The sequence below is a fragment of the Temnothorax americanus genome, unplaced genomic scaffold, assembly GCF_048541705.1.
Source record: "Temnothorax americanus isolate GAGA-0224 unplaced genomic scaffold, ASM4854170v1 Scaffold212, whole genome shotgun sequence".
In the NCBI taxonomy this organism is placed as follows: Eukaryota; Metazoa; Arthropoda; class Insecta; order Hymenoptera; family Formicidae; genus Temnothorax; species Temnothorax americanus.
The window spans coordinates 79,267-95,373 of record NW_027509352.1 but is presented as its reverse complement, the minus strand read 5'-3'; the positions used below and the strand labels follow the sequence as shown (position 1 = coordinate 95,373).

At 37.8% G+C, this 16,107-nt stretch overlaps 1 pseudogene; it reads left to right on the top strand.

The window, feature by feature from the left end:
- Positions 1–6,693: 6,693 nt before the first annotated feature.
- On the top strand, positions 6,694–8,197 carry LOC143897960 (uncharacterized; annotated as a pseudogene).
- The last annotated feature ends 7,910 nt before the right edge of the window (positions 8,198–16,107 follow it).

Genomic DNA, 16,107 nt, shown 5'->3' with positions numbered 1-16,107 from the left:
CACCCCCCGAAACGTCCAGAGGAACGATCTCGAACGAGTTCGGACGCGCCCGAACGCGCGCGAGCGACGACGACAAAAAAGCAAAAAAAAAAAAACAAAAAAAACATATTGGCCCGCGATTCTCCAAAACGGTCGGTAACGGCGCGAGCGCCGCTCCGAGCGCTTCCTCGGAAAACAAACGCGCGCAAGCGACGACGACGAATAAAGAGAAAAAAACAAACAAAAAATATATTTGGCCCGCGATTCTTTAAAACGATCGGTAACAGCGCGAGCGCCGCTCCGAGCGCCTCTCGGAAAACGCCCAAATCCTCGCAACGAGCCCCCGTTGGCGACCCTGCCCCGCGCCAAACCCCCGTTGGCAGCCTTGCCACACCCAACCTTACATAAAGTGTTCCCCTCGCGTCGCGATCCCCCTCTCGCCCAGTTTTCTCTTCCCCCCGCATAGCCCTCCCCATTGGTGACTCTTAACACCGTCCCTCGACCCCCTCGCCCACCGCTTACGGCGCTCCCCCCGCGGCAGCGAAGCCCCCCCCGACCACGCTAACCGCAACCCGAGATCCCTGGGCTCGGAGTATCTATTGCTTCCCTACTAGCAGGATATTACAGGAGATTTTATACCAAACTTTTCAAAATTAGCTAAACCTTTGACGAACCTATTAAAAAACAATACGCATTTTGATTGGACATCTGTTCAAGAAGAATCTTTCGAAATATTAAAGCAGGAATTGTGCCAAGAACCAGTTTTACAATATTTTGATTTTTCAAAACCTTTCATTTTAACTACCGACGCTTCTGGAATTGCCGTAGGAGGCATTTTATCACAAGGAGAAATAAATAAAAACCGACCAATAGCATACGCATCACGAACTTTAACCGACAATGAAATAAAATACGATACATACAAGAAAGAAGCATTAGCAATAATATACTGTGTTAAACACTTCCGACCATACTTATACGGGCGGAAATTTACATTAGTCACAGATCATAAGCCTTTACTTTGGTTTAAAAATGCCCAAGATGCAAATATGAGAATTCTCCGCTGGAGATTGAAATTAGCAGAATATGATTATGATGTAGAATACAAGGCAGAAAAAACTAATGTTAACGCTGACGCTTTGTCAAGAAATCCGGTAAATTTCGAAGAAGCAGACTGCAACGTACTTAATCATAAAAAACTCTTAAATCCGAACGATCCCAAAAATGCAGAGACAATTTCTAAAATGTTAGAGGAATTTGACGGGGAAGAGGAAGACGAGGATTTCAATCTATACCTCTCAGACGATGAAAAAATGGAAAAATTACCACCTAACGAAGACTCACCTGATGAAAATACAGATTCTATACCTTTTACGCAGGAAGAACTGCGTGAACCGCCGAAACCAAAAATTGTAAAAAAAAGCATTAATCCGCGACCCTCTTAAATATAATAGAATACAAACTCGAAGCCAGACAGCAAAAAATATACATGACCAGCAAGAAAGAACACAAGATCAGGGAGATGAAATCGAAAAAATAGAAGAAAGAAACGACCCGCCAGACAAAGACAGTGACATTGAAGATAACAAAATAGTTGATAAAGAAGGCGAATCTAGCAAATTTAACGTCCCCGCTAATGAAAATAAAAATCCACGGATAAAACCTACCGTTATTGATGATCAAACACTCAAAGGTAATATAGTAGAAACTCGCGATTTGCTATTTTTACGTAAAGACAATTTGGCATACTTTGTCGACACTAGTGGAAAACCGTTAGATTCCGGATCACAAAAGTTATTCGAACAAAACGAAATCCCACGATTAAGCCCGCTTACTTTAGGTAAAGCAAAGGCCGTAAAGTATAAAACATATTACCATATAGCACTACCCATCAGTGAAGGACAACGGAAAGGCCCCACAATGACTTTAACGCAGATTACTGCAGTCATAAAAAACTTACAAGAAGTCGCCGACAGACTAAATTTAGAAACACTCAGCATTGCAAAGACAGATACTGTCAATAACGTACCATGGAATAACATAAAATCCGTTTTACAATTAACTTTTACTAATTCGACAACCAAACTAATTATATGTAACGGATTAATTAAATATCCTCCTAGGGATCTTCGTTTTATTATAATCGGTGAAATCCACTGTTCACCTACCGGAGGACATCGAGGCGTTACAAAAATAACCTATCATAGAATTAAGCATAAATATTACCGGGAAAATTTAAAAGCCGACGTTCAACAATACATACAACAATGTTTACAATGTCAATTGAAAAAATTGGTGCGAGTAAAGACTAAACAGCCTATGATAATTACTGACACTCCAGGATCTTCTTTCGATAAAGTAGCAATGGACATCGTAGGACCTCTGCTTAAAACCAAAAGAGGCAATGAATATATTTTAACTTTGCAAGATCAATTAACTAAATTTTGCATGGGAATACCCCTACTAGATCAAACCTCTGAAACAATAGCGGAAGCCTTCGTGGACAGATTTATTTGTGTATTAGGGGCACCTAAAGCCATATTAACCGACCAAGGAAGAAATTTTATAAGCGATTTAATGAAAAAGATTGCTAAAATATTCAGAATTTGCAAATTTTGCACGACGGCCTTTCACCCTCAATCAAATGGATCGTTAGAAAGATCACACCATGCATTAGGAGAATACCTTAAACAATACGCAAACGAACAAAAATAGTGGGATAGATGGACTAGCCTAGCAATGTTTAATTAAAATACTAGTATACACGAAGCAACGAAACATACTCTGTACGAATTAGTTTTCGGTAAAATAGCGAGAATTCCATCAAACGAACCTCTGGCTCTAGAAGATAAATTAGCTACCCAAGCAGCATTTTGACGTCCGCCCGACGTTAAGATAAACACACTTAACGTTGGTATTGTTACGTCCGGACGATCGTTCGGACGTCGGGGTGGGTTAATCAGTGAGAAAGAGTGAATTGAAACCTTCGCGATATTGTGTGAGTGCCTCACATGAACGAGGAGAGACGGTAAGTCTACTATATATATATATACATTTCTTCTTTAATTTTTGACTGGGTTGGTACGGACTTCTCTAAGTATCAGGCGGATTTTTTTTGTTAACGTCTCGATTTTCGTTATCTTAGGTAACTGTGGGTCTTGGACCATGGCACTCGATTGCTCCCGATTTGCAACGACCGGTGATTCTACGCGAGGATCAGTTTTTACTGTCGGTGGCGGAACGGTGTTTAGCACGCGCGGATCGAAATCGCCGCCGGAATAATAGGCTCGTTGTAGCCTTTTCTGTTGATGAGCACGTCCCGATCGTCTGGATCGCACCATTGATGAAAAAATGTACCTACCTTGGTAACTTGCTGAGCTCCGAGTACGTTATATAAGTATATAGTGACTGGTTCAACTTCCTTCCTCCATCAGTCGCATGCAAGCGTGTGGGTGTGCGTGTGTTCTTGCGAGTACGCGTGTGTGTAAGGACCCTTACGGTAACGTGCAGGCAGTCGTAATTAATATATATATATATTTTCGCTGATTTAGATTAATATATGTTATAGGAACAAAGAAGGAACAGAGGAATTTAGAGAACGCCCTGAGAGAGGCGCGCATCTGTTTAATGAACTGTCACGAACGCCCTGAGAGAGGCGCGCATTGACGGAAGGATCGGTTGAGAACGCCCTGAGGGAGGCGCGCATCAACGGGTATCCGGTAGAAATCAGTGTAAGATAAAAGAAGGATAAATCTTTATGTCTGGTAGAATGAGTATTTATTAATGCTGATGGCGTTTCGTTTATTACAGAGTATCCGGCAGCACGACGCGTGAGAAGGCACCACGATCTGTACACTCTCGCGGCTAAGTCCCTTCGGACGACAACGCTCTCGCGGCTAAGTCCTTTCGGACGATAACGGTCTCGCGACTAAGTCCCTTCTCGACTCGCGGTGCTCTCGAAATCGAAATGAAACTGAGAGAATCTGAGGGAATCTGAGGGAATCTGCTTGGCCCGTCTCGCAGGGCCCGTATTTATACTACCCGGTCGGTGGCGTCCGGGGTGAAGGGAATATTGTAATCACGCGAGTACGTGAATTTATCACGTGAAACTCGCTGTACACCGTGTTATTGATCGAGAGCGTCGCGCGTCGGTCCAGACTACGAATCGATTGATCGATGACGAATTTATCTAATTATGCGAATATTATTTCCACGTTCCTTTATATTGTTGCGGTTATATTTTACACTGTTGCTTTAAATAATCTGTAATAACTTTTAAGAACAATACTGATAATACTTAACACTATTATTAACAGGCGATTTACTTAAACCTACGAATTATAATAATATCAATACTGTCTTGAGTCGTAAATTATATGTATATACATTTATTCATGTGTAACCTTGAACGGTGACAATATTAATATTATTATTCGTGCATCTACTAATTCCTATTTCTACGCAAAATACAGTATCTATACGTGCAACCTACTCTAAGCGTAATTTTACAGCAGTATCAGTGTTGCAAGCAATATGTATGTCGTGTCGTTTACATGCGGCCTTGAGATTTTTCGCGGTTCGTTACAGTATCCAACGTTTTTGCTACGTCGTTTCAACCCTCTTTTGCACTAATTTGGGGAATCAAATTTAGGTTGTACCAACGTTGGAATCCGACTCATATAAGTTAAATTGAGGTTACATTTTTTCCACCAGTTTTAACGTTGGTATGTAAACTTTGATTTTGTACACTCTGCTAGACCTGAGGTTATTTTTTCACAACGTACATTTTAGGTGTAGTTTTCGTGCTTCCATTCAAACCATATGACGGCATTGGTGTAATAAATGTATCATAATACGTACTTATCAATTTGGCACAAATAAAATGACTTTATAGGAAAAATATAGTTTGCGCAGTCTTTGATACTATTGTAATTTTGCCATAAATACACGAACCCAGCACTGAAATTGTATAACAAAACCCACTTTATTGATAAATGTGGAAATGATAGGTCAAAATTAGACGAATCCTTTCTAAAATATTCCAATTTACTAAATATTCTAATAAATAACTAAAATTTTCCAAAGTGTAGATTTTAATTTTTTTTTCATCAAAATTACTTTTAAGATAAATATGTTGTCAAAACTTTAACAACAGATATTATATAAATGCTTTAAATTGTTAATAAAGTGCGTTAAAATATTTAAATCTAAATATACTGGAAAATGGCGGATTATTTGCCTTCCTCTTTGAGGAATGAAAATGGCGAAGTCAGCGTTCCACACTATATCAAACTTTACGTAGTAAAAGGTGCGATAAATTCTACTAAAATTTGTCTTTTCGTATAAAATAATTAACTTTTTCCGACTTTTCCAAACTAAGTAGTATACCACTGTAGGCAAAATTGTACCTATATTGACTAAAAGTCTTAACAAGGTCGCCAAACTGACTTAACATGTCGATAAAGTATTAATTAGTTGAAAATTCTATACTAGATTTGCGAATGAGTCGTATATCTTAACTAAATCCGACCTATGCAATACCATCTATATGGTGATCTAAAGCATGGTTATGGCAGCCGTGCAGCCGAGCGAACGCGCTCTCAAGCTGTGAATCGCGCGGCGCGCGCGCGTTGTTTCCCGACGACGCGACGATAACCGCGTGAGATGAGATGGACCGGTTCGGCCGTGGATCGTCAACATTCGTCGCATAGTCCTCGTAGCTCACGCACGACGCGAATTGCCGCGAAAGTGATAAAAAAAGCACGTCGTAATTTTAACGTTTAGACAACGTCCAAAAAACGTTAGTAATTATAAGTTACATTTTATAACTTTCTTGAACCGCTTACAACGTTGTGATTAGTAGAAAAGTAGTCCTTAGTCGGAAAGTTAACCGAAAAATGCTGCTTGGGTAATTACAGCGAGTACTTAATAAATCTCGTCACACAACTACACACTATACAGACGAACGCTCGTGAAAACGTCGTCGAAGCTAAGTTCAAATCCAAGAGACACTACGACAAAAAAATTAACCCTTGAACCTTTAAACCCGGAGACCACGTGTTTTTGCTAAAAGGGCCTAAGCCAGGTAAATTTGGAGATCAATATACTGGACCTTACGAAGTCCTAGAAATACTAAATAAAAACAACGTGAAAATCAGAATCAAGAAAAATAGTCGAGTTGTACACCCTAACCGATTGCGAATTACTCATATCAAACCAGTTAACGAATAAATAAATAAATAAATAAATAAATAAATAAATAAATAAGCAAATAAAAAAGGGGAAAATATTCCAAACTACAAAAACAACTCAATAAGGTCATATAAATTTCGGATGGATCCCCGGATTAAAGGAATAATCGCAATATTAATAATAACCATATGGATACGCCACACTCACGGAATAATAAGATATGATTGTGGGTCTGCTTCGGCAAATCTTACTACTCTATCACTAGTAAACGTTGAAGAATGCGATATTCCGCTACCGAAGGTCACATCCAGCCAAGTCTTTATACACCTAATGCAGCTCAATGAATTCGAATCTGTAAAGGTGATACAATGTAAGGTCGAAATCGATCGCTCAATTAAAAAATGTGGAATGTTTTCTCACAATTCAGAGGTTCTCAATGGGAAATATGTACACGAGGTATCTAAGGAAGCGTGCATACGAATGCATACCTATGGAACACTTGAATTTAAGGGAACTTATATAATGGCATTAAAACCTAATGAAACCACCAGTCGTCCCGCGACCTTAACTGGCATTGTGGACGCCGACGGAAAATGTTCCGGAGGATCCTACACAGATCTTTACGGAGCATGGACGAATGTTCTCGTACAAGCGACTGTCAAGATCACCCTGCAAGATTACATCGCCAACGTTAAGTTGAGCACTAACCGTATACATCTCAGATCAGGTGTGGTCTGTGATTTTAGTACCACCAAATGCACCGACATAGAAGGAGGAAACATCTTTTGGGATCCTATACCTGATAACTCCTGTAAATTCACCTCATATAGCACCTTGTACAGAGGGTATGCAGAAAAGGTGATCGACCACGCAAATGAACACTCTCAAAATGCTTATACTGTAAAAGCCAAAAACACAGTCTTTGCATTAACCAGCACTGGTAGATACTCAGCATGTGGATACATGCTCATTCGAACCGAACATCCGAAATTAGTATTTGGGAGACCTTACCCGAAATGGACATCCCTAAACGTACCGGCCGTGTAGCCAATCTCGATCTTTTCACTTGTATGAATTCAAAATTTGTCTACGTAGAAAAGCACATCCGTGGTCAGATTAATCAACTATACAGAAACATCTTATTACAACAATGCGATTTCAAGTCAAAAATGATCCATAACGCTTTAGCTATAGCTACACGATCCCCCGATATCTTCGCCTACCACTTTATGAAGGGACCCGGATATATGGCTTTTTTAGCAGGCGAAGTAAATCACATAATAAAATGTGTTCCAGTAGAAGTAAAAATAATTCACGCTCAAGAATGTTATGAACAACTACCAGTAATGTTTAACAATGAGATATACTTCTTAACACTCAAAACACATATACTATTACGGCAGGGAACACAGATCAATTGCAATTTACTTGCACCTCCCATGTATCTCCTTGGAGACTCGTGGTATAAAATTATGCCAAGACCTGTGGAAACACTGACCCCCACCGTCATAAAACCCACGACTAAACCTACCTGGAAATACGTTAACCCCGGAGCCCTTGCTACTAACAGCATATATACACAAAAGGATTTAGAAGATCTAAAGGACCACATAATGTTTCCCGATGAGAGACCCGCCGTCCTCAACACCATAGCAAGAGGACTAATGGGACAATTAACCGTGTTGCGTGGAGGATCAATTTCCAATCTATTCGATAAAGCTTCAATCAAAAAAATTGCGATTTCAGCTTGGGAAAATTTCTGGAGCAAATTTTTAATCTTTGGCAATATTAGCGCTGGCCTACTTGGAATATATATTTATTTGCAAGAGGCATTAAATTGATACTAGATACACTCGTACATGGATATGCTCTTCATACAGTATATGGGTGGTCGATATATCTAATAGGGGCGATATGGGACTCGTTAACTCAGCTTTTATTACACTTGGGACAGGGAAGGCCTAAAACCAAAAGTGCCAATACTCCGGCTCCGAAAGACGATTCCGGAATAAGGAACGTCAGCTAGCGCACCACTCCATAATCTGGAATGGCAGGCAAATGTCCAGCTTGTCGGGTCAATAAACAAAAAATCTGAACATTCCTATCCCCTTCTCCCTTTGAAAGAAACTTCCACTTACACCTTCGAACTCAAAGGGTAGCATAAAGAAAAAAAAATCTATCACTGCTCCTATAATCGCATGCTGCGACATGCAGATATTTTAACAACAAATTTCTTGTAGTTGGAAATATGGAGATCAAATGCATCAACACCAGTCTGTTAAGCCGCGGCCCGCTTGGGGTAAAGGTAATCCGGGTGGACTCCCCCACTTTCCTATGGGTCCACCTCGACGGTGGACGTGAGGACCTCAACGAGCTCATCGAGGATCTAACACGAAGGATGAATCGGAGGAGCGAGTTCCTCCACCTCCCACCTGACCAGATCGTGCCCGAAATGGAGGTCGCCATTCGTGAAGGAAGACGGTGGCAGAGGGGCTTCGTGCTCCAAGTTGAAAAAGGGGACCGAGTGACGGTTGCCCTCAGAGACTGGGGCCGCGCCGTCCAGCGGCCTATGTTCGAGGTTTACATCCTCGAGGATCGCTTCCGCCAACTTGAATGGCAGGCCATCCCCTGTGGTCTAGCCCACCTCCGACCACTCGAAGGAAGGATGCGATGGTCCCGTAGGTCCATCGCCCTAACAAAACGCCTAGTTGAGAAAAAAGAGGGATGGATAAAGATCCGGCGAGCGGTCAAGGACGAGGCCGCCATCATCAATTTTCGAGCGAGGCCCGAGAGCGAAGATGAGACGCGAGATCTGGCGGAATTGCTCATGCAAATGGGATGTGCCCAGCACAGCGAATTCGAAGAGGTGGTGGCCATCCCTGGGATTCTCTCCTCCATTCACTTGTAAGAACAGAGAATCCCAGCGAGTAAAATACAGCGAGCTTTTTGTAACCTTTCTTTTGCGTAATCATTTCTTTGTTATTAATTTTGAGGCTCGCTCTAACGAATAAGACATTTAATTTAGACATTTAATTTTACCGTCTCTTATTGTCATATATTTGCGTAGTATTTAACATATTAGTCCTAATCATGGTTTTAATTTTATAAATCATAACAGGTTTTTCTCCATCACCTTTTTATCACCATATGTTTTACGTACATTTTTATAATTCTTATTTCATAACTCCAACCCTATAACTTGTAATAAAATTCTATTTTTATGTTATTCACTCATAATACTAATCTTTTATTTTTGCTATTTTTATAATCTAGATTAAGTTACACTATATACCTTTCTTCTTAAGATTTCGAATAAATATAATTACGTAGGTAGTTTTGAAAAATAGCGTGAGGATGCTTTCCTTTCTAAATTATATGTATATACATAATAACAATAATAATAATAATAACAAAAAAAGGGCACAGTAATGAAATATAAATACGAGTAGCATAAAAATAATAGCCACCTGACTGTCAAATAAGTACGAGGCTCCGGCACATTCCCTCCTTGAATTATTTAATGCGAAAAAAAGGAAACTTTCGGATAAAACCAAACAAAAAATGTGCCGACTACCAACGGCACCCCGATGAGTTATTCCGTTTGAGAATTTTATCTATTTACCGTAACTTGCCACCATTGTTATACAAAGCAACTGCTAGTCGAAAACTGCTAGCCCCTCATCGTCCTCGGTGAGCTAATCCATTAGGATACCATGCCCAGCCAGACAAGTACATAACAATCCAGCTATAATTAAATGGCAAGTATTAAACCTGCGATATATCACAAATACATTAAAATCTGTCAGCAAGCCGGCGAGGCATACAAAAACAAGGAGCTTTGGGGCTGCCGTACAAGTCAGTTGGGAAAAAAAAAAAAAAAAAAAAAAAAAAAAAAAAAAAAAAAAGGACGTCTCGGGACGGACGACAACCACGTAGACAATCCACTCTAGGTAGTAAGGGCACAGTTATTGCCCCATTAAAGAAAGGAAAGACAGCCTTACATGAAACGAAATCTTGCGTGTTGCGAATAATATAAAGACATTATTAAATTTAGAAAAATATATATATATATAATTATATATTTATATGCGTATATAATAAATACTCCTCGTGCCTCTGAATGGGCATGTAAATCGGAATTACTATTTTCTAAAAACTTTGATCTAAAATAATCTAATACATGCCCATGCAGGCAACAGCACAAACCAGATGGACGAAAGAATAAAAAAAGGGGTTATGGCGGTTGCCTTTTTCTTTCCTCTTTCTCTAAACAGAAACCAAGAACGAACCCTTTGGAAAAAAAGGGGACCAAGAAACTTGCGAAAAACGGAAATCGTTCCTTAATCAATTAATCCGCAAATGTTGTGTTACACACCCCCAACATTTGCCTAAGGCGGGGGGTGTTACGCCCTGCGGACTCCACGATATCCCTTTTTCGCAGAAATTCTTATGTACCTAAGATACCCAGCAAACGAAAAAGGATTATTAAAAGATATTAAAATTTTTTAATACCTTTGAATCCCTTTTTTGGCGGAATTAGATGAAATTAGATGGGATTTGAAATGAGATGGTCCAATCCATTGCTTTTAGATAAACGTTTATTTTTGTAGTTAGATGACTGGCGCCGTGTGGGCTTAGAGCTTAGGAACTCTTGCCCTAGGCGACTAGCGCCTGAAGATATCCAAAAATATCTTATTCGGTCCCGTAGGGAGTCTCCCTATGTATCGGTCGATGCGGAATTTTTAACTCGAGAGAATGTGCGGGCGATGCGACGCCAAGCGGCGTTGATGCGAACTACCCATTTTTCGCGCGGGCGTGTATCACTGTGGTGGCGCGTTCCGCCACTTTGGTTTAAAAGAATATTTCCTTGATAGAAGCTATCTAAGAAGTAATTTTCTTCAAGAAAGTAAATTTTGTCATTAAGAAAAGGAAACGTTATAACCCACAAAAGTCATATTTTATTCAAGAAAATGATTTATTACATGGCTCAAGAAATTATTTTATTGGATTTAAATATTTATTTTCTTGGTGTATAGATTTTAAATATTACACTTTTTCTTAAAAAAATGTTACTACATAGAAAAAAATTATTATCTTGTTTAATGTTTACTTATAACAAGATATATTAAGTGTCAATGAGCATATAAATTTTAACTAAAAAAATTGTCATTTTAATTCTAGAAAACTTTTTCTAAGATGTAATTTTTAAAGTGAAGAAAGTTAGATTTCTCATTTTGAAATAACAGTTTACTTTGTTTAATAAATAATATTCTGTATTTCATGAAATTTTTATTTAAATGTAGAAAATGTATATATAATGACTTAAAATAATTTATTTAATACAATACACATATTTACTTGAAATTAGATATTTTTATTTAAATAAAATGAATATTTACTTCAATCAAAAACAATCATTTTAAGTAAATGTATTTACTTCGTTTAAAAAATTTTCTCTCTCAGTGTGCTTGTTACTTGAAGTATCCAGATAACACAGAGAATCGCAAAAGAATTTTTTTGTATGTCACCAATTCTGAATTCTTTTTTAGATGCAAAAAGAATTCTTCTTAGAAAACTTTTTGCATCTAAAAAAGATTTCAGAATTAGTGACACACACATATATATATATATATATATATATATATATATATATATATATATATAAAAAGATTTCAGAATTAGTGACACACACACATATATATATATATATATATATATATATATATATATATATGTGTGTGTGTGTGTGTCACTAATTCTGAAATCTTTTTTAGATGCAAAAAGTTTTCTAAGAAGAATTCTTTTTGCATCTAATAAATTATATTATGTTTTGTTTTTCAGCGTACAGCGTGAGCTCGATGAGGAGAATTGTATGCTAATCTACCCTCTCCAGATAGCACAAAGAATCGAAAAAAAATTCTTTTATATATATATATATATATATATATATATATATATAAAAGAATTCTTTCTATAAAAGAATTCTATTTATTGTTAACTTAATTGTATATACATATATTTGCAATAAAAATTGTCCAATATGATTTTTGTAAATAAAACGTTTTATTTTAATGTAACAATACCGACTGTTAAATATTTAAAAAATTTAATGTTTTACATTAGTCTGTTTATCCCAAAGTTACCAAAAATTAAACTAATACGGAACTTTTAAAATTACAATTAATTCCATAGACCTAGGATAAGATAGACGGAGCGTAAACTGCTACTATGGACAAGGGGGGTAAGGATAGCGCGGGAGGGGAAATAGACCCAAGTCTCGGCAAAGTTCGGTTAGACTCGGGGACGTTCGGACTACGTTACGCGCGCGTGAATTGAAGTTGTCGCATATAACGATCGCGAACGTCAAAAATTCTGCAAATAAAAAATAAATATGCAAATTCTGCATAAGTATTTACCGTAATTATAAAAATGAAAATTTGTGTTGTGGCCGGTTGCAAAAACCGGGAAGAAAATAAAAACACCGAACAAGAAAATAAAGAAAACGAAATGCGCCATTCGTTTTCATTTCACTCGTAAGTATATAAACTTTTATTTATTAATTAAGGAAAGTATTTAGGAATTTACGTTATATACGAGGGACGTCCAATAAGTAATGGCAACACATTTTTTTCCTATTCAAGGTTTGTTTTATTTTAGTATTGCAATAAAACAAACCTTGAATGAGAAAAAAATGTGTCGTATTACTTGTTGAACGCCCCTCATATATGAAACTCATAATTTTAACAAATAAATTATAACCAAATAGCGCTGATAGCGCGCTCCCCGAACAAAGCCTAGGTTATGGTCCACCGTCCAGAAAAATGTGTCAATTTGACACTGTCAAATGTGTAATCGAACAAACAGCGCATGCCAGCGCATCCCCTCCACATGCTGCCAACGCACACCAAAGCGCGAAGGCACATCCGTGTGCTGTCGAGTCGGTCGAGCGTTCGAATGTTTCCGAGTCTAACCGAACTTTGCCGAAATTTGGGTCTATTTCCCCTCCCGCGCTAACACCTACCCCGCAGGGTTACGCTCCGTCTATCTTATCCTAGGTCTATGATTAATTCATAAAGAATGACTTTCAATTTTGTAAGTGACAGGGAATGACATATTCAATATATATTATAGACTCAAATAACGATGGGATAAAACTAGGAATTTAACGTATTGTACTCGTTTTACAATCTTAATTTGAAATAAAATGGAATTTGTTCTGTTGTAAATATCGCCGGAATTCAATGGAATTCGATAAATACATATTGATTTCCAAATTTGGGATTCAATGGTATTTATTTCATTGTCGGAATAGTCGGAATTCAATGGAGTTCAACACGGACACTTTTCAATCCCTATCCTGGCATTCAATGGTATTCATTTTATTGTCAGAATAGACGGAATTCAATGGAATTCAATACGGAAATTTTTAATTCCTAGTTTGGCATTCAGTGCAAACTCAGGGTGGAATATTTTCCTATTCAACTAGACGTATTATTATTAAAAATGGGTCATCGTAGTTGTTGCGTCAGAAGTTGTAAAAATAATGAATTAAAAAAAAATTTTTTTTTCATTATTACTTGTATGAAAAAGTAACTTTATTGAATCTACATTTTTTACTTTTTATTACAGACATTTTTTAAAGCAATGTTTAATTAGCAGTATAGTTATTATTTATTGTTTTCTAATATAAAAAATAGGAGTTCCAGTAATTAAAGTGACATAAATACCACTGTGCAGTCAACCTCCAATTATATAGTAACAATCATAGATAATGCGCGTATAGCAATTTTTACTTACCGAAATTATTAACAGTAAAATGTAAAAAAATATACTGCATCTATTGCACAAGAAGCTTTGGTAATAATCAACGTATAATAATAAACATATCTCATATCTCATCGTTGTTTCCACTTTTATTGCATGACGACAGCGGTAGATGGCGCTGAAACGCACGGAGCGAATAGCCGGCCCGTGCAAAGACCTAAACAAATTTAGCCCCCCCAAGTGGATTATTGATATATTTTTTTTTACCAATCGTTTGGTGGTTGATTGGTAGTATTTGGTATCGTATTCAAAACGTTCGGTAGTTTCTCGTTTTTCTAGGAAATCAAAAACAAATTTTTGATCTTCTTTTAGCCCCCCCACTTTGACTGTGGTAGTTTTTTTTTTTTTTAATCGATTGGCGATTGATTGGCAATGTTTGGTACCGCATTAAAAACTTTTGGTGGTTGCGCGTTTCTTTAGAAAATCAAAAAAACAAATTTTTGATCTTCTCTTAGCTCCCCCCACTTTGACTGTGGTAGTTTTTTTTTTTTTTTAATCGATTGGCGATTGATTGGCAATGTTTGGTACCGCATTGAAACCTTTTGGTAGTTTCGCGTTTAAAAAAAAAGAATTAATTGTCAACAAATTTTTAACCTTCTTTAGCGCCTACACTTTGACTGTTGGGAATTTTAAATTTAAAAAAAAGAGCTGTAAGTTATTAAAAATTTTATTTTAACATTCCATAGTATAGTGACGATTGCACACATACACTAATGCTGCGTTCCCACTACACGCGTCGCGCGTCGCGTCACGACGCCGCGTCATGAGTTATCCAATCAAAACGTTTCATTTTATGACGTCATTTCCGACGCAAGATTTTGTCGGAAATGACGTCATAAAATGAAACGTTTTGATTGGATAACTCATGACGCGGCGTCGTGACGCAACGCGCGACGCGTGTAGTGGAAACGCAGCATAATAGCGTCTTCCCGAACGCACCTATTGTGGGCATTCAGGAGCGCATACGTATGTACACGCACTAGGCTCTGGGGTCACATGCGCATGCTCTAGGGCTTAAGCGGGGCGCACACTCTTCTGCACAACGCATAATGCGTAAGCATAAGAAAATTGATTGGTCTATTTCCTTATGCACATGTGTATGGACCAATCAATTTTCTTATGCTTACGCATTATGCGTTGTGCAGAAGTGTGTGTCCGAGCCCTTAAGCTATATCCACACAAACTTGCATAGGTGCATAACCATATGCATAACGAAACGGATTGGTCTATTTCCTTATGCACATGCATATGGACCAATCAATTCTCTTATGCTTGTGTTTATGCGCTATGCAAGTTTGTCTGGATTGATCTTTAAGGTATTGGCCTAGTTTACACCGATCTCTTGATACGCGTATCATATAGTATATTTAAACTGATCAGCCAATAATCAGACTTATTTACTAGTTATTTACTATTTAATACGCGTATCAAGTGATCGGTGTAAACTAGGCCAATTATAAATATCGTACCAAAATAGTACAAACGTCGTCACGTGATTCGTTTTGTCGCTTGAACAATCGGTTTCAGCGGCTTGTGAAAATGCAGCTTTTTGCCTCTTCTATAATACTCGTACTCCGTGGTTCGGCTTTGCCGCGCGATTTATAAAATTTATCGACATAAGGCCAATTCCTTTTAGTGACACAAGTCGACAAAAGTGTCGTTCTGTCTTTGTTATTCATTGAATGCCAAGAAGGATAGAACGATGTTTGTGTCGACTTGTGTCACTAAAAGGAATTGGCCCATAGTATTACATATAATACTTTGTTCGGAATCTATCCTGAAGTTACACTACATTTTATAATTTTTTACTATTACAATAAGTATTTTGTCTGATGGTGAGCAATTACATGATGTATATAAGTCGCAGGCTTATTGCAAAATCAGCCCTTTTGCAAAAAGACTAGCTTTTTTGCGAAAGGCAATAAGACTGAACGCACTTTAGGCTTTTTGGCACACCTGGGCTGGTGCTAGGCCAGGCACTTGTACTATTTTGGTACGATATTTATAATTGGCCTAGTTTACACCGATCACTTGATACGCGTATTAAATAGTAAATAACTAGTAAATAAGTCTGATTATTGGCTGATCAGTTCAAATATACTATATGATACG